This window comes from Sphaeramia orbicularis, chromosome 21 (assembly GCF_902148855.1).
Source record: "Sphaeramia orbicularis chromosome 21, fSphaOr1.1, whole genome shotgun sequence".
NCBI lineage: Eukaryota > Metazoa > Chordata > Actinopteri > Kurtiformes > Apogonidae > Sphaeramia > Sphaeramia orbicularis.
In genome coordinates this window covers 59,766,051-59,788,416 of record NC_043977.1, presented here as the reverse complement: position 1 = coordinate 59,788,416, position 22,366 = coordinate 59,766,051, and the positions used below count along the sequence as shown (strand labels likewise).

Sequence of the window (22,366 nt, the reverse complement as noted above, 5' to 3'; positions counted from 1 at the left end):
GGTAGTCCTTAGGGTGTTAGTGGTAGTCTTAGGATGTTAGTTGTAGTCCTTAGGATGTTAGTGGTAGTCTTAGGATGTTAGTGGTAGTCCTTAGGATGTTAGTGGTAGTCTTAGGATGTGAGTGGTAGTCTTAGGGTGTTAGTGGTAGTCTTAGGGTGTTAGTGGTAGTCTTAGGATGTTAGTGGTAGTCTTAGGGTGTTAGTGGTAGTCCTTAGGATGTTAGTGGTAGTCTTAGGATGTTAGTGGTAGTCTTAGGGTGTTGGTGGTAGTCTTAGGGTGTTAGTGGTAGTCTTAGGGTGTTAGTGATAGTCTTAGGGTGTTAGTGATAGTCTTAGGGTGTTAGTGGTAGTCTTAGGATATTAGTGATAATCTTAGGATGTTAGTGGTAGTCTTAGGGTGTTAGTGGTAGTCTTAGGATGTTAGTGTTAGCATTAGTGTTAGTCTTAGGGTGTTAGCATTAGTCTTAGGGTGTTAGCATTAGTCTTAGGGTATTAGTGTTAGTGTTAGCGTTAGCATCAGTGTTAGTCTTAGGGTGTTAGTGTTAGTCTTAGGGTGTTAGTGGTAGTCTTAGGATGTTAGTGATAGTCTTAGGGTGTTAGTGGTAGTCTTAGGTTGTTAGTGGTAGTCTTAGGGTGTTAGTGGTAGTCTTAGGATGTTAGTGGTAGTCTTAGGGTGTTAGTGGCAGTCTTAGGGTGTTAGTGGTAGTCCTTAGGATGTTAGTGGTAGTCTTAGGATGTTAGTGGTAGTCCTTAGGATGTTAGTGGTAGTCTTAGGATGTTAGTGGTAGTCTTAGGGTGTTAGTGGTAGTCTTAGGATGTTAGTGGTAGTCTTAGGGTGTTAGTGGCAGTCTTGGGGTGTTGGTGGTAGTCTTAGGATGTTAGTGGTAGTCTTAGGATGTTAGTGGTAGTCTTAGGGTGTTAGTGGTAGTCTTAGGGTGTTAGTGGTAGTCTTAGGGTGTTAGTGGTAGTCTTAGGATGTTAGTGGTAGTCTTAGGGTGTTAGTGGTAGTCTTAGGATGTTAGTGGTTGTCCTTAGGATGTTAGTGGTAGTCTTAGGGTGTTAGTGGTAGTCTTAGGATGTTAGTGGTAGTCCTTAGGATGTTAGTGGTAGTCTTAGGATGTTAGTGGTAGTCCTTAGGATGTTAGTGGTAGTCTTAGGGTGTTAGTGGTAGTCTTAGGGTGTTAGTGGTAGTCCTAGGATGTTAGTGGTAGTCCTTAGGATGTTAGTGGTAGTCTTAGGGTGTTAGTGGTAGTCTTAGGGTGTTAGTGGTAGTCTTAGGGTGTTAGTGGTAGTCTTAGGATGTTAGTGGTAGTCTTAGGGTGTTAGTCGTAGTCTTAGGATGTTAGTGGTAGTCCTTAGGATGTTAGTGGTAGTCTTAGGGTGTTAGTGGTAGTCTTAGGGTGTTGGTGGTAGTCCTTAGGATGTTAGTGGTAGTCTTAGGATGTTAGTGGTAGTCTTAGGGTGTTACTGGTAGTCTTAGGGTGTTAGTGGTAGTCTTAGGGTGTTAGTGGTAGTCTTAGGGTGTTAGTGGTAGTCTTAGGATGTTAGTGGTAGTCTTAGGGTGTTAGTGGTAGTCTTAGGATGTTAGTGGTTGTCCTTAGGATGTTAGTGGTAGTCTTAGGGTGTTAGTGGTAGTCTTAGGATGTTAGTGGTAGTCCTTAGGATGTTAGTGGTAGTCTTAGGGTGTTAGTGGTAGTCTTAGGGTGTTAGTGGTAGTCCTAGGATGTTAGTGGTAGTCCTTAGGATGTTAGTGGTAGTCTTAGGGTGTTAGTGGTAGTCTTAGGGTGTTAGTGGTAGTCTTAGGGTGTTAGTGGTAGTCTTAGGGTGTTAGTTAAACTCTGGTTCAGTCCAACCAGTGGAACTTGGACCGAAACAAACTCAGCTGTTACAAACCAAGACGACCACGGTTCCTCCTGGTTGTCCTGTTGTAAATACATCCCATAATATACTCCTCCTGGTCTCCATGGTGTCCTACCTTCCTCCACAGGTGACCTGTACTCCATCTCCAAAGCCGTTTCCTTAAAGACCCTCCTCGGTTCATGGGTCTGTGCTCTGTAGACCGCCCTTGGTCAAACCACTCCCTTTGCTTTGACTCCAGAACCGTTTGAGGAGGTTCTGCTCACACTGGTTCTACTGTAGGAGGTTCTGCTCACACTGGTTCTACTGTAGGAGGTTCTGCTCACACTGGTTCTTCTTTAGGAGGTTCTGCTCACACTGGTTCTACTGTAGGAGGTTCTGCTCACTCTGAGTCTCCTTTAGGAGGTTCTGCTCACACTGGTTCTACTGTAGAAGGTTCTGCTCACACTGGTTCTTCTTTAGGAGATTCTGCTCATACTGGTTCTCCTTTAGGAGGTTCTGCTTACACTGGTTCTCCTTTAGGAGGTTCTGCTAACACTGGTTCTTCTTTAGGAGGTTCTGCTGACACTGGTTCTCCTTTAGGAGGTTCTGCTTACACTGGTTCTCCTTTAGGAGGTTCTGCTTACACTGGTTCTTCTTTAGGAGGTTCTGCTCACACTGGTTCTCCTTTAGGAGGTTCTGCTTACACTGGTTCTTCTTTAGGAGGTTCTGCTCACACTGGTTCTCCTTTAGGAGGTTCTGCTTACACTGGTTCTCCTTTAGGAGGTTCTGCTCACACTGGTTCTACTGTAGGAGGTTCTGCTCTCCAGTTCCAGTTCCAGCTGCGTCTCCAGTTCCTTCCACCGTCTCTCCTCTGGTTCTTGGCTCTGTCTGTGTTTTGCTCTGCCCTCCCTCTTTTCCACTCCTCCCTCCCTCCCTTCCACTCCACCCACTCTCCCTCTGACTACTATCACGTTATCCCCCCATGTTCATCCTTTTCTTCCTTTTTTTCCTTTTCTTTATTTGAGTTGATTCAAAGCCTTTAAACCACCCTTCAGTTTAGCAGAACTGAAACACAAACAGCTCCTGATTCAACCGCACACGGCCTTCACTACAGGGTTACTACAGGGTTACTGTTCAGGGTTACTACAGGGTTACTGTTCAGGGTTACTACAGGGTTACTGTTCTGGGTTACTACAGGGTTACTGTTTAGGGTTACTACAGGGTTACTGTTCTGGGTTACTACAGGGTTACTGTTCTGGGTTACTACAGGGTTACTGTTCTGGGTTACTACAGGGTTACTGTTCAGGGTTACTACAGTCACATGTTTGTCATAAGTGGGTTCCTAACACAAGGTCATTCTCATCTATAGTTTTATTTATATTCCGATGTTCCACACAGGTCAGTTGGATCTGAGTAATTGAAACAGTGACAGTTGAAAATACACTCGTCCTCTGTTGTGCTGTCGTGTTGTTTTCTGTTGAGCTTCGTACAAATTATAAAAGATAAAAGGAACTGTAAAGAAAAGGACAGTTCTACAAACACACAAGTTCATGAAGTCAGTGCATCATCAGTCACATGTCTCAGTGACTTCACAGTAAAAACATTCACCAGGGTTCAGGTTCAGGTTTTGGTTCAGGTTCAGGTTCAGGTTTAGGTTTAGGTTCAGGTTCAGGTTCAGGTTCAGGTTCAGGTTCAGGTTCAAGTTCAAACACATTCATCCACTGCAGACTGAACAGACAAGTGATCAGAGGAAACACTGGAAACACAGACACTGAAACACCAACAGCAGAACGGACCAATAAACAGCTGGGTTTGAGGTTCAGATCCAACATTTGATTCTCAGCATTTACCATAAACAAACTAATTATGAACTGAAGCTCAGAAAAGCCCCCACAGATGATCGATAACCATCTTCCTCTTATCTGGGGCCGGGTCACGGGCGCAACAGTCTAAGCAGGGATGCCCAGACTTCCCTCTCCAGACTCCTCCCTCTCCTCAGACTCCTCCCCCAGCTCTTCTGGGGGGACTCCGAGGCATTCCAGTTCAGCCCACAGACATAGTCTGTCCAGCGTGTCCTAGGTCTTCCCCAGGGGCTCCTCCCAGTGGGACATGCCTGGAGCACCTCCCCAGGGAGGAGTCCAGGAGGATCTGAACCAGATGTCTGATCCACCTCAGCTGAACTAGTGCATGTGTTTGGATGGTGGGAGGAGCTGGAGTACCCGGAGAGAACCCACGCAGACACGGGGAGAACATGCAAACTCCTTCTGTAGTTATATATATATATATATATATATATATATATATAATAGATATATATATATATATATATATATACTAATAACATCCATTAGCTCAGTGTTTATATCTCTCAGTAAGAAGTTTGCAGCTTTCACAGTTACAGACTGATGAGGTACAGGGAGACAAAGACCATCAGAAGAAATCCTTCAAACAGAACCAGAGTTTCACAGTCCCAGGTACCCCCTAAACAGGTCTACAGAAGAGGTTCACAGTCCCAGTACCCCCTAAAGAGGTCTACAGGAGAGGTTCACAGTCCCAGGTACCCCCTAAAGAGGTCTACAGGAGAGGTTCATAGTCCCAGGTACCCCTAAAGAGGTCTACAGCAGATGTTCACAGTCCAGGTACCCCCTAAAGAGGTCTACAGAAGAGGTTCATAGTCCCAGGTACCCCCTAAAGAGGATCTACAGGAGAGGTTCACAGTCCCAGGTAAGTAGAGGTAAGGAGAAGAAACAAGGGGTTCTCCACCAACCAGCTTAGGTCTACTGTCAATGGAAGGGTACCAGGGGGACAACAGACCCACCAGGGTACCAAGGGAAGAACAACAGACCCACCCAGGGTACCAAGGGGAGAACAGACCCACCAGGGTACCAAGGGGACAACAGACCCACCAGGGTACCAAGGGGACAACAGACCCACCCAGGGTACCAAGGGGACAACAGACCCACCAGGGTACCGAGGGAAGAACAACAGACCCACCAGGGTACCAAGGGGACAACAGACCCACCAGGGTACTGAGGGAAGAACAACAGACCCACCAGGGTACCAAGGGGACAACAGACCCACCAGGGTACCAAGGGGACAACAGACCCACCAGGGTACCAAGGGGACAACATACCCACCCAGGACTGAGACTGACCAATACTGGAAGAGTATCTGAGACAAAGAGGAAACACAGAACACTAACACCCAGTGGCTGATAGACGCACAGGCAGAGCCCAGCCCACTTCAGAATCAGATCCAGTGGTCATCACCCAACAGATGTCCAAACAAGAGTGTCCAAAATGAAGAGCTGGACAGCACCAGGGCTGACATGATCCACACCGACTGGACTAAGAAGATGACTGCACTCCATGGACGCCTAGCAGTGCAGATGAACCAGCTGATAATGTGTGGAACCACCCAGAGTGGGTAACCCAGGGCCGGACAGTCCACCCAGAGTGGGTAACCCAGGGCCGGACAGTCCACCCAGAGTGGGTAACCCAGGGCCGGACAGTCCACCCAGAGTGGGTAACCCAGGGCCGGACAGTCCACCCAGAGTGGGTAACCCAGGGCCGGACAGTCCACCCAGAGTGGGTAACCCAGGGCCGGACAGTCCACCCAGAGTGGGTAACCCAGGGCCGGACAGTCCACCCAGAGTGGGTAACCCAGGACTGGACAGTCCACCCAGAGTGGGTAACCCAGGACTGGACAGTCCACCCAGAGTGGGTAACCCAGGACTGGACAGTCTACAGCAGAGACATAAGGACGTCATTGGACCAGATAAATGTGGGTTGAACCTCCTGAAGGGAAAATTCCAGATGTGCAGGACAGTTACAAATACCTGCAGATCCAACAAGTGATCTAATCAAAGGTTCTTCAATCATAATGTGTTGAGTTAAATCAGGTTAAATCAATCGACCTGTCCAACAGATCAGTAACTCCCATTAGCTGAAGGGACAGACTCAGGTGGACCATACAAAGGTCCTGAATGAAGGTGGACAGTCCAATGGAAGCAGACACTTACCATCACACCTACGTCACACCTGAGCGGGACTTCAGGACTGGGAGCCTAGGACACACAAAGACAAAGACAAAGACAGAAACAAACAAAGACAGAAACAACATTTAGATTCACTGGGTGCACTCATGGCATAGGCATTATCATGTCATTGTCAGGTCCCTAACCCTGACCCTAACCCTGACCCTGAAGAAGAAAAACAGCAGCTGATGACAGAGAATATTCTGAGGTTTATGGACAAACAAACAGCTACAGAAACAACACCATCGTAAACCAGTGGGACCAGAAGGACATCACCACCCTGAACCCTGTCCACATCTGGACCTCCAGATCTTCTTCTCTACAGACCATGTCCTTCCATCTGTTACATGAGCTCAGTGTCTCAGTATCTCTTGGACGAACTGACCAAATTACAGCCCACTGTTTGGGAACAGCAGAGGATTCTGGGTAATATAATATAATATAATATAATATAATATAATATAATATAATATAATATAATATAATGTAATGGGAGTTTCCACTCTGGGAAATGAGAGGAAATGAACCACAGCTAAAAATACACCAGGACTGGTGGACCCTGGTCCACTATGGACCTGGTCCACTATAGACCACAGAACAGGACTGAGGCTGGTGGACCCTGGTCCACTATGGACCATAGAACAGGACTGAGGCTGGTGGACCCTGGTCCACTATAGACCACAGAACAGGACTAAGGCTGGTGGACCCTGGTCCACTATAGACTGTAGAACAGGACTGAGACTGGTGGACCCTGGTCCACTATAGACCACAGAACAGGACTGAGGCTGGTGGACCCTGGTCCACTATGGACCACAGAACAGGACTGAGGCTGGTGGACCCTGGTCCACTATGGACCGTAGAACAGGATTGAGGCTGGTGGACCCTGGTCCACTATAGACCATAGAACAGGACTGAGGCTGGTGGACCCTGGTCCACTATAGACCGTAGAACAGGACTGAGGCTGGTGGACCCTGGTCCACTATGGACCGTAGAACAGGAGTGAGGCTGGTGGACCCTGGTCCACTATAGACCATAGAACAGGACTGAGGCTGGTGTACCCTGGTCCACTATGGACCGTAGAACAGGACTGAGGCTGGTGGACCCTGGTCCACTATAGACCGTAGAACAGGACTGAGGCTGGTGGACCCTGGTCCACTATGGACCGTAGAACAGGATTGAGGCTGGTGGACCCTGGTCCACTATAGACCATAGAACAGGACTGAGGCTGGTGGACCCTGGTCCACTATGGACCGTAGAACAGGATTGAGGCTGGTGGACCTGTTCGTCTAACGAGTCCAGAATATTCAATGAGCATGAGCAACAGTTATCAGAACAAACAACAGGTACTCACCAGCTGATAATTAGAAGGTGGAACACAGGATGAAGAAACCTACAAAAGCAAACAGAACAAACACAGTCTGTTTAGAACACAGAACAAACACAGTCTGTTTAAAACACAGAACTCTATGTTTAAGTGTAGGTTCAAAATGTTCCTTTAGATCACAGGTGTCAAACTCCGGTCCTCGAGGGCCGGTATCCTGCATGTTTTAGATATGTCCCTCTTCCAACACACTTGGTTCAGTAAAGAGCAGCTCACCATCATGCTCTGCAGAAGCCTGATAATGATGTAATGGCTTCCAGGTGTGCTGGGAGAGGGAAATATCTAAAACTTGCAGGATACCGGCCCTCGAGGACCGGAGTTTGACACCCCTGCTTTAAATGAATCTGAGAGTTAGTTCAGCTCAGGCTGATCTGAGTTCTGCTGATATAGGCTGATGGACACTGAGCTCTGATCTGATACACCTCCTCTCTGCTCTGCTCCTCCTCCTCCTCTATCACCTCCTCTCTGCTCTGCTCCTCCTCCTCCTCCTCTATCACCTCCTCTCTGCTCCTCCTCCTCCTCTCTGACCTCCTCTCTGCTCCTCTTTCTCCCTGACCTTTTTTCTCCTAATTTTCTCTTCTGTTTACGTCCCAGTGAATTCATGTTACTGACTTGACTTTTTTCCCTGGAGTTTCTGTGCTTTATCGCATCACAGGTTTTCCCTGGATCCTCACAGGTTTTCCCTGGATCCTCACAGGTTTTCCCTGGATCCTCTCTGGACCTGCTTCTGTGCTCCTGCCTCTCTGCTCCTTCATCGTCATCACTCTCTTCTCCATATACAGCTCTGATAGTGTTTATTCTATAGTTCCATGGATGTTCTGGTCCAGTTTTCTGTGCATCAGTTCCATCCATGTGTCTCCCCGTACCTCCCCCCTTCTCCCCTTCTCCCCCAGTCTCTCTCTGTCTCTATCGCTCTCTCTTTTCTCCTCCTTTACTCTCTCTCTTTAACCCCAACTGGTCAAGGCAGATGGTCATCCTTCAGGAGTCTGGGTCTGCTCCAGGTTTAACCCGTTAAAGGGAAGTTTTTCCTTCCACTTCACTCACTAGTGTTTACTCTCTCTCTCTCTCTCTCTCTCTCTCTCTCTCTCTCTCCTCTCACTAGTCTCTCTCTCTCTCTCTCTCTCTCTCTCTCTTCTCTCACTAGTCTCTCTCTCTCTCTCTCTCTCTCTCTCTCTCTTCTGTCACTAGTGTTTGTTGGTTTCTGTAAATTGCCTTCAGTCTGGTTTGGACCAACTATGTAAAGTGTCATGAGAGAACTTTTGTTATGATTTGGCGCTATAGAAATAAAATTTGATTGAGAACAAACAGTCTGTTTAGAACACAGTTAGAACTAAAAAAGCACTTGGAGAGGGTGGGACTCCATCAAGGCAGATCTGCCCCCCCATTTCACCACCCAAATGTTATCATTTTTTCCCTTGTGCCACTATCAACATTTCCTGAAAATGTGATTGACTGATGTATTTATTTCAAACATGAATGTCAAACAGAAGAAAATAAATAAACAAAACACTTAAACATAAGACATATAATACATATTCGAAAAGGAGTGAGAAAAAGTACAACTTATAAACTCCACCCCTTCTCCTTCTATAATTAATAACAATAATAACCTTCCTAGTCTAATCAGATCTATACACTATGCCATAATATGACTGATACTTACTAGTAAATAATTTGGTTTCTGGCTTTATGTTATTATGATCAAATATAATATGATTTACATAAACACATAATACAATAACACATATATGTCAATACATATTCATACACAGATCTATACACACATATATGCCTACATATATACACACACACATACACACTTATACATACATATACACACACTTACACACATACTTGTACGTCATTAGAACCCCCAGTGTTCCCCCTCCCCTCCCCCCTCCCCCCTCCCTGTACGTCTGTAAAACTGTGTCTTTGTTCGTCTTTTTAAATTCTTTCCTGCTCGGTCGTTGCTTTAACTCTATATTAAATCTGTTCCACAGTCTCACCCCTCTGACTGAAACACAAAAAACCCTTCTTAGTCGTGCATATTAAGGGAATTTTAAAGTTAATTTTCCCCCTTAAATCATAACCCCCCCTCATGAATACTGAATAATTTCTGTATATTTGTTGGTAATAGATTATTTTTGTCTTTGTCCATTATTGGAGCTGTTTGATGGTCCACAGTGTCTGTGAACTAGAGTCAATTGGACTGTAAGAATAATGAGTGTGTGTTCCTGGTAGACAACAGTAGGAATGATCCTCTGCTCTTTTTTGAATAATAGTTCATGTCTGTGGTGAGCTCTGGTGGTTGTTACTCCAGACCTCAGCCCAGTCCTGTAAATATGGTGAAACTAGGGAACAGTACAGAGTGTGAAGTGACTTGTGATCCAGAACCTTCTTTGCTTTATTTATTATTTCGATGCTTCTGCAGAATTTAGTTTGTACATGCTTGATATTGGCTTTCCAACTGATTCTGTCATCAGTGGTTACCCCCAGAAATTTTATTTCATGTACTGTCTCTATTTCAATTCCGTCTATTTTTATTTTTACCTGTAAATTATTTCTACAATTACCAAATATTATTATTTTTGTCTTGCTAAGATTTAATGATAACCTGTTTCTGTCGAACCACATTTTTACTTTGTTCATTTCTGTAGTGACTTCCTCCTGTCATTTTTGTAAGTTATCCCCAGAGCAGAAAATATTTGTGTCATCAGCAAAGAACATGAAGTGCAATACCTTAGAAGCTTTACATATTTCATTTATATACAGAAGAAAAAAATTAGGACCCAATACTGACCCCTGGGGGACCCCACAAGCAATGTCCAAACATGATGAATCACAGTCACCCAATTTCCCAAACTGCCGTCTGCCACTTAAATATCTTTTTTACCCAGTCCAGCATAATCCCCCTTATGTCATACCGTTCCAGTTTAGTGAGTAATATTTTATGGTTGATGGTGTCAAAGGCTTTTTTTAAATCAATAAATATTCCAAAGGCATATTGTTTATTATCTACAGCATTTGTGATTTCTGTTGTTGCCTCAGTTATTGCCAGTGCTGTTGCTCTGTTTGTCCTGAACCCATACTGATTCTCTGCCAGTATTTTGTGCTTTTCTAGGAATGTGTCCAGTCTGTTGTTGAAAAGTTTTTCCAGTATTTTTTTAAAACTGTGGCAGTCAAAATCCGTCCATAACTTTTTCAGTTAATTTGTAAGCAAACAAGCAAACAAGCAAACAAACAAACAAACAAACAAACAAACAAACAAACAAACAAACAAACCCCAATGAAAAACCAAGTGTTCATTGAACTCAGAGCTCCTCCTTCCCCCTGAACGCTGTGCATGTGTGGATCGACTATTTCTGTTTAAATTCAACAGTTTCCAGGTTGTTCCATACACAGAACAGTTGAATCTGGTCCCAGTCATGTGTCTGTCCAATTAGATTCAATTCACATCAATATTAGTTGAGTTCTAATTTTAAATGTGTGGGAAATGGGATTTTCAGTGTTCAGTGTAAATGTCCACAGAGTCCACATTCCACAGTGGATGTGGACAATTTAGTTCCACATACAAGAGATTGTTCTAAGCTACAGGTGGATCCAACTGGAGGAGAATCGGAGTCGTTTGGAATTTTTGATGAATTTTGGAAAATGTCTCATTGATGACAGATGGAAAACTGTAGATGTTGTGACCTTGCTGTGACCTTGAACTTTGTCCTACTGGACCAAAATGGACTGGGTTGGTCCCAGGGCCTAGGCCTATCTGTGGGGAAGATCTGGGAAAGATGGGTGGAAGAGTTTTACACTAAAGATGAAAACAAACAAACAAACAAACACACACACACACACACACACACACACACACACACACACACAAAGCAAAGTGATCCCAATACCTCCTGGAGGAGGAAATAAACACAAATGAACAAACACATCTGACGAAATGAGTCCAAAAGGAAAGGACATGTTGAAGGTGTGTTTCCTCATTGAAGCCACCTCTAAATGGGACCATTGGGAACCATTAGGAACCATTAGACAGTCCCTGGTTTGTTCCCATGTGTCTGTATCAGAACGTCAGTAATGACGTCGAAGAAATCAGTGATGTTTGTTTTCACAGAACCACAGACATAAACCCATATCTGGTCCCCACAGGTCCTGTTCTGGACCTCAGTACTGGTCTATGTTTACTAGGTCCCCACGGGGCCTGTTCTGGACCTCAGTACTGGTCTACGTTTACCAGGTCCCCATGGGGCCTGTTCTGGACCTCAGTCCATGGACACACTCATGTCCATCAGAGGACACTTTCAGTCCAGGACAATGGGGTCTGGACCAGAGCTGAGGGTTCAGAGTCCAACCCAAATCCATCCATGGTCCTGGGTTCCAGGTGGACCAGAACACCCCCAGACTGGGTTCCAGTTGGACCAGAACCTGCCTTCAGGTCCTGGTACTCAGAACTGATCTGAACACAGTGTTCTCAGGGGGACACTGCAGACCCCCAGACCTAACCCTAACCCTAACCCCAGACCTGATCCTAACCCTAAACCCCCAGACCTGACCCTAACCCTAACCCCAGACCTGACCCTAACCCCAGACCTGACCCAAACCCTAACCCCCCAGACCCGACCCTAACCCTAACCCCAGACCTGACCCTAACCCTAACCCCCCAGACCTGACCCTAACCCTAACCCCCCAGACCTGACCCTAACCCTAACCCCCTACACCTGACCCTAACCCCAACCCCCCAGACCTGACCCTAACCCCAACCCCCAAGACCTGACCCTAACCCTAACCCCCTACACCTGACCCTAACCCCAACCCCCCAGACCTGACCCTAACCCCAGACCTGAAGGCTCTTCTATTCTGCTCTGATTCCTCAGTTCTTAATGTTGGTTTCACAGATGAACCCTGACCCGAACTTTCTGTAAACTCCACCCCCTAAAAAAGTGTGAAACAATAACAACAACAACAACAACAACAACAACAACAAGAAGTCTGTACAGCAGAGAATAAAAACATGAGTGGAAGGAAGGATCTGGTTTGGATCCAACGAAAAAACAAACACAGACAGAAAGACACGTCCAACACACACTGAGTCTGGAATAACACACGCTGACAAAAGCACACACACACACACACACACACACACACACACTAAAGGATGACCTCACTGAAGGGGCATGAGAATCCATGTTAGTGTTTTTTTTTATGGCCATAGTAGACGCCTTAACTCTGAGAACCACACACACACACACACACACACACGGGAAGTGTGTGTGTGTGTGTGTGTGTGTGGTTCAATGGCTGAAGCAGTGACAGGGGGCTGATGGGAAATGTGGTTTCAATGCCAGTAGGTTTTCAACTGTTCCCACATTAACAGGGGTCTGGGGGGGGGGCACTGAACTTCCATCACCTCGACAGTACAAATGGATTACCTGAGAAAAGGAAAGTGTAAAGAGCAACACACAACAAAAAAAAAAACATAAATGGAAGTGTACATAAAATGCACATGACCCCCTGCAGTGCCCTGTACCCACTCTAGTACCCTGTGCCCTGTACCCAGCACCTTGTACCCAGTATCCAGTGCCCTGTACCCTGTACCCAGTACTCAGTAACCTGTAACCTGTACCCTGTACCCAGTACTCAGTAACCTGTAACCTGTACCCTGTACCCAGTACTCAGTAACCTGTAACCTGTACCCTGTACCCAGTACTCAGTAACCTGTAACCTGTACCCTGTACCCAGTACTCAGTAACCTGTAACCTGTACCCTGTACCCAGTACCTTGTACCCAGTATCCTGTACCCTGTACCCAGTACCAGGTACCTTGTACCCTGTACCCAGTACTCAGTACCCTGTACCCAGTACCCAGTACCCTGTACCCAGTACCCTGTACCCTGTAGTCCACTGAGCCCTCAGTGGGAGGTCTTCATACTCCCAGGTTAGGACCTGCAGGATAGAATGGAGGACAAAGAGACGCTGTGGATGTTCTCCCCCCAGTCTGGACCTTTTTCCTGTGGTTGACCTCCCACTGGGAACAACAGTGAAGCCTGTTCAGTTTCACTTTCACTTTGTATGGTTGTATGGTCTGCACATATACACTGTACAGGACACAACTGTCACTGAATCGACCAAAGGACACAACTGTCACTGAATCCGACAAAGGGCACAACAAAGACATGATACACATGCCAACACTTCAACACCAGTATTTGTCCAAGTGTCCATGTCCAGAACAGATAGTGGCTCCGCCCTTTTCCTGATGATAGACACTAATACACTGAGTGGACATCCATCCCATAATGAACAGCAGACAGTAGTCACTGTTTCACACACAAAGTCTCATACATTCCTCTCACCCACATTCTTGCTGACATGCACCAGAGTACTGAGAACATGCATCCCATAATGAACAGAGGAAGCACACACACACACACACACACACACACACACACAGGTCAGTCCTAAATAACAGACATGTGAGGACAGTTAACTCTGTTTCCTTGCGTCATTCTTCTTTTCTGTTGTGTTCATTCTTCTTATATGTTCTGTTTGTTCTTTTTCTCTGTTCTGTTTTTTCTTACCTGGTAAACGGCTGTGGCCATCCTGTCTGTTGTTCAACCGTTGGTTTGTCTAATGGTGACTTTTCTGGAACCTTCTAACACTGTGTCCCCCTGGTCCTGGTCCTGTTCCACAGCTGTGCAGCTCAGTCCTGGTTTCTGCTTTAAACCAGATGTTGAACTTAAATCCAGTGGAGCAGCAGGAGTGTGTGTGTGTGTGTTCTTCTGCTGTACCAAACTGACCATAAAAGAGTCTGTACGTGAACAGAAGAGTCGCCAGAGGCAAATATTCACAAGTGGAACCACAGCGTCTGAACCGTAGAAGGAGGAACAGGCTGGTGTTTCCTTGGATTTGTGTCCAGACTTCCCTCCTCTTTTCTTGGACGAACAGGCTGGAGTTTCCTGGTGTTTTTTCTCCTCTTTTCTTGGACGAACAGGCTGGAGTTTCCTGGTGTTTTTCTCCTCTTTTCTTGGACGAACAGGCTGGAGTTTCCTGGTGTTTTTCCTCCTCTTTTCTTGGACGAACAGGCTGGAGTTTCCTGGTGTTTGTGTCCAGACTTTTCTCCTCCCTCTTGTTCAGAGCGTTTCCAGCCTCCTCCACTAATGAGGAATGAGGAAGAAGGAAAATATGGAGCTGAGGTTCCCACAGAGATTAGATGGAATGGAACCAGAGGAGGAGGAGGAGGAGGAGAAGAAGGAGGAGGAGGAAGAGGAGAAGAAGGAGGAGGAAGAGGAGAAGGAGGAGGAGGAGGAGGAGGAGAAGAAGAAGGAGCAGAAGAAGAAGGAGGAGGAGGAGGAGGGAAAACACACACAGACACAGAGACAGAGACAGAAACAGACACACACAGGGTTGGGGACAGGATGTCAGAGGTGGGGCCAGGGGGTGGGGACAGGATGTCAGAGGTGGGGCCAGGGGGTGGGGACAGGATGTCGAAGGTGGGGTCAGGGGGTGGAGACAGGATGCCAGGAGTGGGTCCAGGGGGTCAGGGGGTGGGTCCAGGGGGGTCAGGGGGTGGAGACAGGGGGGTGGAGACAAGGAATCAGGGGGTGGGGACAGGGTGTCAGGAGGGTGGAGACAGGACGTCAGGGGTGGCTCCAGGGGGTGGGTCCAGGGTGTCAGGGGTGTGTCCAGGGGGTGGAGACAGGATGTCAGGGGTGGGGTCTAGGGGTGGGTCCAGGGGTGGGTCCAGGGGTGGGTCCAGGGGTATGTCCAGGGGTGGGTCCAGGGTTTCAGGGGGTGGAGACAGGATGTCAGAGGTGGGGTCAGGGGTGGGTCCAGGGTGGGTTCAGGGGGTGGGTCCAGGGGGTCAGGGGTGGGTCCAGGGGGTCAGGGGGTGGGTCCAGGGGATGGGTCCAGGGATGGGTCCAGGGTGTCAGGGGTGGGTCCAGGGGGTGGAGACAGGATGTCAGGGGTGGGGTAAGGGGGTGGGTCCAGGGGGTCAGGGGGTGGATCCAGGGGTGGGTCCAGGGGGTGGTTGCTGTTTCCTTTCCAGCTGGACACAGTGCAGTCTCTGTGGATTGTGTTCAGTTTGTTGTTGTTGGTTTGATCTCAGTGTGTTCTCTGGTTCTGCTTAAATGTTCTGCTGTTCCTGACTTTGACGTTTTCACCCAAAAATAAAGAAGCTGAATCTGTAAAATTATTTCACCTCTGAATGAGACCTGTTGAAAATCTGATTTAAATAAACAAAAAACAAAAAAACAAACAAAAAACAAAACAAAACAAAAAAAAACAAAACAAAAACAAAAAACAAAAAACAAAAAAAAACAAAAAACAAAAAAAAAAAACCAAAACAAAAAAAAATATATATATATATATATATACATATATATATATACAGACAAAAGATAGAAGGCAGCAGGAGGCATTTGGTCCAGGTCCATGGGACTCACAGTAAATGGGTTCTCCAGTGGAACATTCGACCGACGCCCACATTTTTCTCCTGGATGGTCATGGACAGGGAAGGTCTGAACCAGGACTGGGTGGGGTACTGATTCAGTCAGCATGTGACAGTACACACACACACACACACACACACACACACACACACACACACACACTGCAGCATCTCCTTCATGTTAAACAACAGCTGATCCTGCTACTTTACTCTGGAATACCTGTGGCATTAGCATGGACAGATCCTTAGGGTACAGGGTACAGGGTTACATGTACATGTATGTTTATGTAGATTTATGTGTACATGTATGTACATGTATGCGCATGTGTGTTACAGGTACAGCAGAAGACCCAAAAGCAGAACTTCTGACCCAGTGGTTGGTTTAGAACAGTCTTTATTTACAGCAGACGAGCACCAGACCAGGAGCAGGCAGCAGGTGAGGTGGGGACAGGTGATGGGACAGGTGAGTGAGGGACGACACCCCCCCCCCCGCCCCAGGGACAGCCCCTGACATCCCAAAACTAAACAACTGGAGTCGGGTGGGTGAGTAGAGCCAGTACTCTTCAGACAGCCCCTCCTCTTCCGGTCTTGACACCTCCTCCTCCGAAGGGAAGGTGGAGACACCGCACCATTGTCAGTGGTGCGACAGACGTTATGAGATGGCTGGTCTGGGTGCAGGCGGTGAAAATCTCTGATGAGCTGAACATCCAGGATCTGACGAACAGGGACCCAAGACCTTTCCTCAGGGCCGTAACCCTCCCAGGCCACCAGGTACTGGAGCCCCCTGCCCCGGTGCCAAGAGTGCAGCAAATGGCGCACATTGAAGGCTGGGGTGCCGTCAATCATCTGTGGAGGAGGTGGAGGCTGAGAGGGCGGCATCAGGGTACTCTCACAAACCCATTTCACCTTGGAAACATGGAAGGTAGGATGGATGTGCATGCTGCTGGGAAGCTTCAACCTGACGGCCACCAGGTTATTCACCTTTTCAATGAGGAACGGGCCAATGAACTTCGGGGCCAACTTCTTGGACTCAGTCCCTATAGGCAGGTCTCAGGTGGACAGCCATACCTTCTGCCTTTCCTGATAGTGGGGGGGCCTGTGAGCGGTGGTGATTGGCGGTTGTCCAGTACCTCTCTGCGGCTCACTTAAGTGCAGTTCTGGCTTGGGACCATGCCTGTCAGCAGCGGCAGATAAAAGCTTCAACAGACGGGCAGGAAGACTCTTCCTCTAATGCCAAAAACAGCAGACATTGAAACCTGTAAGTGCACTGGAATGGGGTGAGTCCAGTGGCGGAGCAGGAGAGGGTGTTATAGGCATATTCCATTCACAAAAACTGTTTAGCCCAGACTGGGTGTTTGGAAGCCATACTGCAGAGGGTTGTCTCCATCTCCTGATTCATTCTCTCCTTTTGGCCATTGGACTGTGGGTGGAACCTCTATGAAAGGCTGGACGAGGCACCAAGCAGCCGCCAGAATTCCTGCCAAGAATACAGAGGTGAACTGGGGGCCTCAAATGGACTCCACATCCACAGGGAGGCCATATAAATGGAAAACATGAAGAACTCTGTTGGAGGTAACCCAGTGACAAAGTCCAGGCAGACCAGGGTCGATGGGTTATTGGCAGTGGCCAAAGGTGACTGGCCAGAGAATGACGAGGAGTCTTGTGCTGACCACAGACTGGGCAGGTGTTGGCAAAATCCACTGTCTTCCACCAGAACCGCCGCTGCAACACCTCCATGGTGGACTGGATACCTGGGTGACAGGTCAGTTTAGAACTGTGAACCCATTGCAAAATCTCTGACCTTAATTCTTGGGGAACAAACAGGCTGTTCTGAGGACAGGTGCTGGGACCCGGCTGATCCTCCAGGGCGGCTTTAACTCACTCCTCCACCTCCCAGGTGAGGACAGCGATGCAGTGTGAGGCTGGGAGGATGGAGTCCGGCTGGTCACTGCTCTCTTCCCCAACCAAGAATTGATGTCAGAATAAGAATCAGAATTGCCTTTATTGTCATTTGACAGTACAGAGTACATCAAAAGAAACTGAGTTCGATGATTAGGGACATGGGGCCGCTGCTCCTAGTACCGAGTACAACTAGAGCGCTACCACAAAACCCTTTCTTCAAAAATTGCAGTGAAGAACAGAAGATAATGCAAAGCACAAATATAAGACATCATACAGTTTTCACACAGTACACATGGACACATACTGGAATTTTTTCATGGATTTGAAGGGAATTGGGGGACAGCGTGAACATTAGGCAGACAGCAGACGTGAAGAAAAAAATGGGGGTAGGGGAGATGCTTGAACTGCGTAATAATTGTGGAATGTGTGTGCAAAGATAAGAGACTCCAGTGGGTCATATTGTCCTTTAAGTTCAGTTCAGTTCAGTCTTATCAATTCTTGTCAGTCCAAGCCCTACTGTTGTCCTGGCCATGGAAGATGTTTTGACTGCAGGGGGAGTAGATTTGAGAAGCACCTGCTGCTTCCTCAGCTCTCAGGGGAAAACAATTTAGGCCATGGGGGGAAACTGGATTTCTGCATTCATTTAGTATAACTTCATTTTGTTCTACCTGGCCTCAGCATTCCTTAACATCTTCGACCAGTAAGGTCCCTGCACAATCCCTCGATCTTCCCCCGACTGCGTCAACGCCCGTTGTAATTCCTTCACATTATCACTCACCGCTCTGAAGTGCTTCTCAATTTCCCCCGACAGCAGCGGGGTCTCTTTGCGTGCTGCTGTCTTGCTGATTTTACGATAGATCAGGTCCATTCCAAGACCAATCAGAAGGTGTCCCGCTATCATAAATCCAAATAGGTAAATATCCTCCACCGACAGAGCAGACAGACAGACCACCCTCCACTTGTCCAGGGTGGATCCGGCTGCAACTGTTCCATCAGGGCAGGCGGGCTCCCCAAGACCATTCTTCCTTGATGAAAAAATCATGTCATGTGACAGGGCATCCGGCTTGATATTTTGGGAACCTGGCCGGTAGGAGAGAGAGAAGTGAAAATGGGTGAAAAACAATGACCAATGGGCTTGGTGGGAGTTGAGCCTCTTGGCAGTTCGGATGTGTTCCAGATTCTTGTGGTCTGTCCAAACCAGAAACGGCACCTTGGTCCCCTCCAGCTAGTGCCGCCACTCCTCCAGCGCTAATTTCACCGCCAACAGTTCATGGTTACTGATGTCATAGTTTCTCTCTGCTGGGGATAATCGCCTGGAAAAAAAAGTACAGGAATGCTTTTTCTGGTCATTAGCTGCCCGTTGTGAGAGAACCGCACCCACCCCCACATCAGAGGCATCCACCTCCACTACAAACTAGAATGGGTGTGGAGCTGAAGTGGTCCTTCAGGTGTCTGAAGGCCTCATCAGCAGCCGTAGACCATCGGAACAGGACCTTGGAGGATGTGAAGGTGGTGACAGGGGCGGCCACGGGACTATAACCCTGGATGAACCTCCAGTAAAAGTTGGTGAACCCCAAGAATCTGTGCGGCTGCTTATGGGATTCAGGGACAGGTCAGGAGGTGACAGTCGAAACCTTAGCGGGATCCATCTCCATCTGATTCTGCCCCAGGAAAGAGACTGACGTGGTGTGAAACTCACATTTCTCAGCATTAATAAACAGGGAATTCTCCAGAAGGCGCTGCAGAACCACCTGGACATGATGCACGTGTTCTTGCATGGACTGAGAAAAAAATCAGAATATCATCAAGGTACACAAACTTGGTCAACATGTCCTGAAGGACATCATAAATAAGTGTCTGAAATACTGCCGGGTGGGAGGGGCCTTTTGGGGTGGAACAGCAGCCATGCTTCCATCAGTTTGGTGGTGGTGGGAGGGGCCTTTTGGGGTGGAACAACAGCCATGCTTCCATCAGTCTGCCCCAGGTGGAGTTGAACCCCAGCAGAGACACAAGGAATGATGGGAAACACTAAAGAAAACTAACCTATTATTATTATTATTATTATTATTATTATTATTGTTATTATTATTATTATTATTATTATTATTATTATTATTATTATTATCATTATTATTATTATTATTATTATTATGTACATGTATGTGTTGGAGAATAAATACACACCTCTGACAAAATTGTACAGGAACCCACTGTATGTTCCTTTAAATCCAGGATGGTGGAGCTCTGGTCCATTAAGGTTTATTTTTAGACACAGACACCAACACTGAGGAATTCATGTACACACTGTTTAGAGCAACAGAGATACGACTAGACCAGGGCTCTGCAACCTTTATTATCAGTCAGAGCCGTTTTTCCCCCTCCCTCTTCCGCCAAAAAAAATAGTCTGGAGCCAGTAAAAATAACAGAGCTTATAAACTTTTAAAAGTTTTAATGTTTTTTACATTTTATCTGTTCCAACCACTGAATACAACAAACAGAAGTGCAGTGTGGAATGGATTCTGGAGTATGATTACTCTAAAAGTACACAGTAAAAGTATTTCATAGTATTTGTGCTAATAGTATATGAAGTACTAATACCAAAATTAAAGCCGCAAGCGGCATCTAAAGGCCCTCGCCTAGGGCACGTCCAGTGGAAGTATGCTCAACGTTCAGCAGGTGGCGCTCTAGAACCAAATTTCAATGTCTTCTAATGAATGGGTGTAGGCCTGGGAGATTGACAATTGACTCAAATTTGAGACAAATCAGTGTTCATATGTCCGAACTGAACAAATTTTTGTATAAATAAATCTGTAGGGGGCGTTGTGGAGCCAAAATTCAATTTGTTCCATTGAATGGGTGTAGGCCTGCGAGATGTACCACTGAGTCAAATTTGAGCCAAATTGGTGTTTGTATGTCTGAAGTAAAGTAATTTTCGTAAAAGTAAAATTGTAGGGGGTGCTATAGCGCCAAATTGCAATTTTTTGTGATATATGGGTGTAGGCCTGAGAGATTGACATCTGAGTCAAATTTGAGCCAAATTGGTGTTTGTATGTCCGAACTGAAGCAATTTTACTACAAAAATTTAAAAAAAAAACTTGTAGGGGGCGCTGTATTGCGAAATTTCAGTTTCTTTTGACAAATAGGTGTAGGCCTGGGAGACAGATGTCTGAGTCAAATGTGAGCCAAATTGGTGTTCGTATCTCAGAACTGATGTCATTTTTTTAAATGTACACTTGTAGGGGGCGCTATAGTGCGAAATTTCAATTTTTTTTATAAAATGGGTGTAGGCCTGGGAGATGGACGTCTGAGTCAAATTTGAGCCAAATCGGTGTTTGTATGTCTGAGCTGAAGCAATTTTTGTAATGGTAAATTCGCACAGAAACTTTGCAAAGTTTGCGACGTCGTCACACAAAAACAGTGACACCAATCCAAAAAATAACTTTTGATGCCCCACTTCTCTAGATACTGATTCTGATGAATGGGCATAGGCCTGGGAGATTGACAACTGATTCAAATTTGAGACAAATCAGTGTTCGTATGTCCAAACTAGAGAAATTGTTGTATAAGTAAATCTGTAGGGGGCGCTATGCAGCTAAAATTAAATTTCTTCCATTGAATGGGTGTAGGCCTGCGAGATGTACCACTGAGTCAAATTTGAGCCAAATCGGTGTTCATATGTCTGAATTAATGCAATTTTCGTGAAGGTAAATTTGTAGGGGGCGCTACTGAGGGACAAGGCAATTTTTTCTGAAAAATGGGTTTAGGCCTGGGAGATTGACAACTGATTCAAATTTGAGCCAAATTGGTGTTCGTATATCTGAAGTGAAGTAATTTTCGTAAAGGTAAATTTGTAGGGGGCGCTATGGCACCAAATTTCAAATTTTTCTGATAAATGAGTGTAGGCCTGGGAGATAGACATCTGAGTCAAATTTGAGGCAAATCGGTGTTAGTATGTCTGAACTGAAGCAATTTTAATAAAAAAATATAAAAAAATTTTGTAGGGGGCGCTGTAGTGCAAAATTTCAGTTTCTTTTGATAAATAGGTGTAGGCCTGGGAAACAGATGTCTGAGTCAAATTTCAGCCAAATCAGTGTTCGTATGTCCGAACTGATGTCATTTTTGTAAATGCACATTTGTAGGGGGCGCTATAGTGCAAAACTTCAATTTCTTTTAATAAATGGGTGTAGGCGTGGGAGATGGACGTCTGAGTCAAATTTCAGCCAAATCGGTGTTGTATGTCTGAGCTGAAGCAATTTTTGTGATTGTAAATTTTCGAAAAAACTTCGCAAAGTTTGCAACCTCGTCGCACAAAAACGGTGATACCGATTCCAAAAATTCGGCTAACTTTTGATGCCCCACTTGTGTAGATACTGTACACCGATTTTGAGCTCATTTGGCCAAACGGCTTAGTAGGAGATAGTTAAAATACAACGTCAGCGAAAACGCTGACTCAGCATTTTGGAAATTTCAATCCAATATGGCCGACTAAGGGTGGGTTTAGGGGCGTGGCCACAATAATATTTTTTGTTTGTCTCCTCATGATGAATCTGTGTACCGATTTTCGTGGCTCTATGACAAACTTTATGTTGGACGTGCTCCCATTGGTGCAATGCATTTCCACTTTTCAAGGGGGCGCTGCAGCAACATTTCCTTACCGACATCTACGAAACCTATATGTAAATTCAGTTTCTCGCACTCCTGAATTTTTGGCAAAATTTGGTGAGTTTTCATAAATGTTCAGAGGGTCAAAATTGAGCT

The 22,366-nt window shown here is 46.2% G+C and overlaps 1 pseudogene; it reads right to left on the bottom strand.

The window, feature by feature from the left end:
- The window catches only part of LOC115412091 (tensin-like), a 103,242-nt pseudogene that overhangs the window by 33,188 nt on the left and 47,688 nt on the right, over nt 1-22,366 (bottom strand).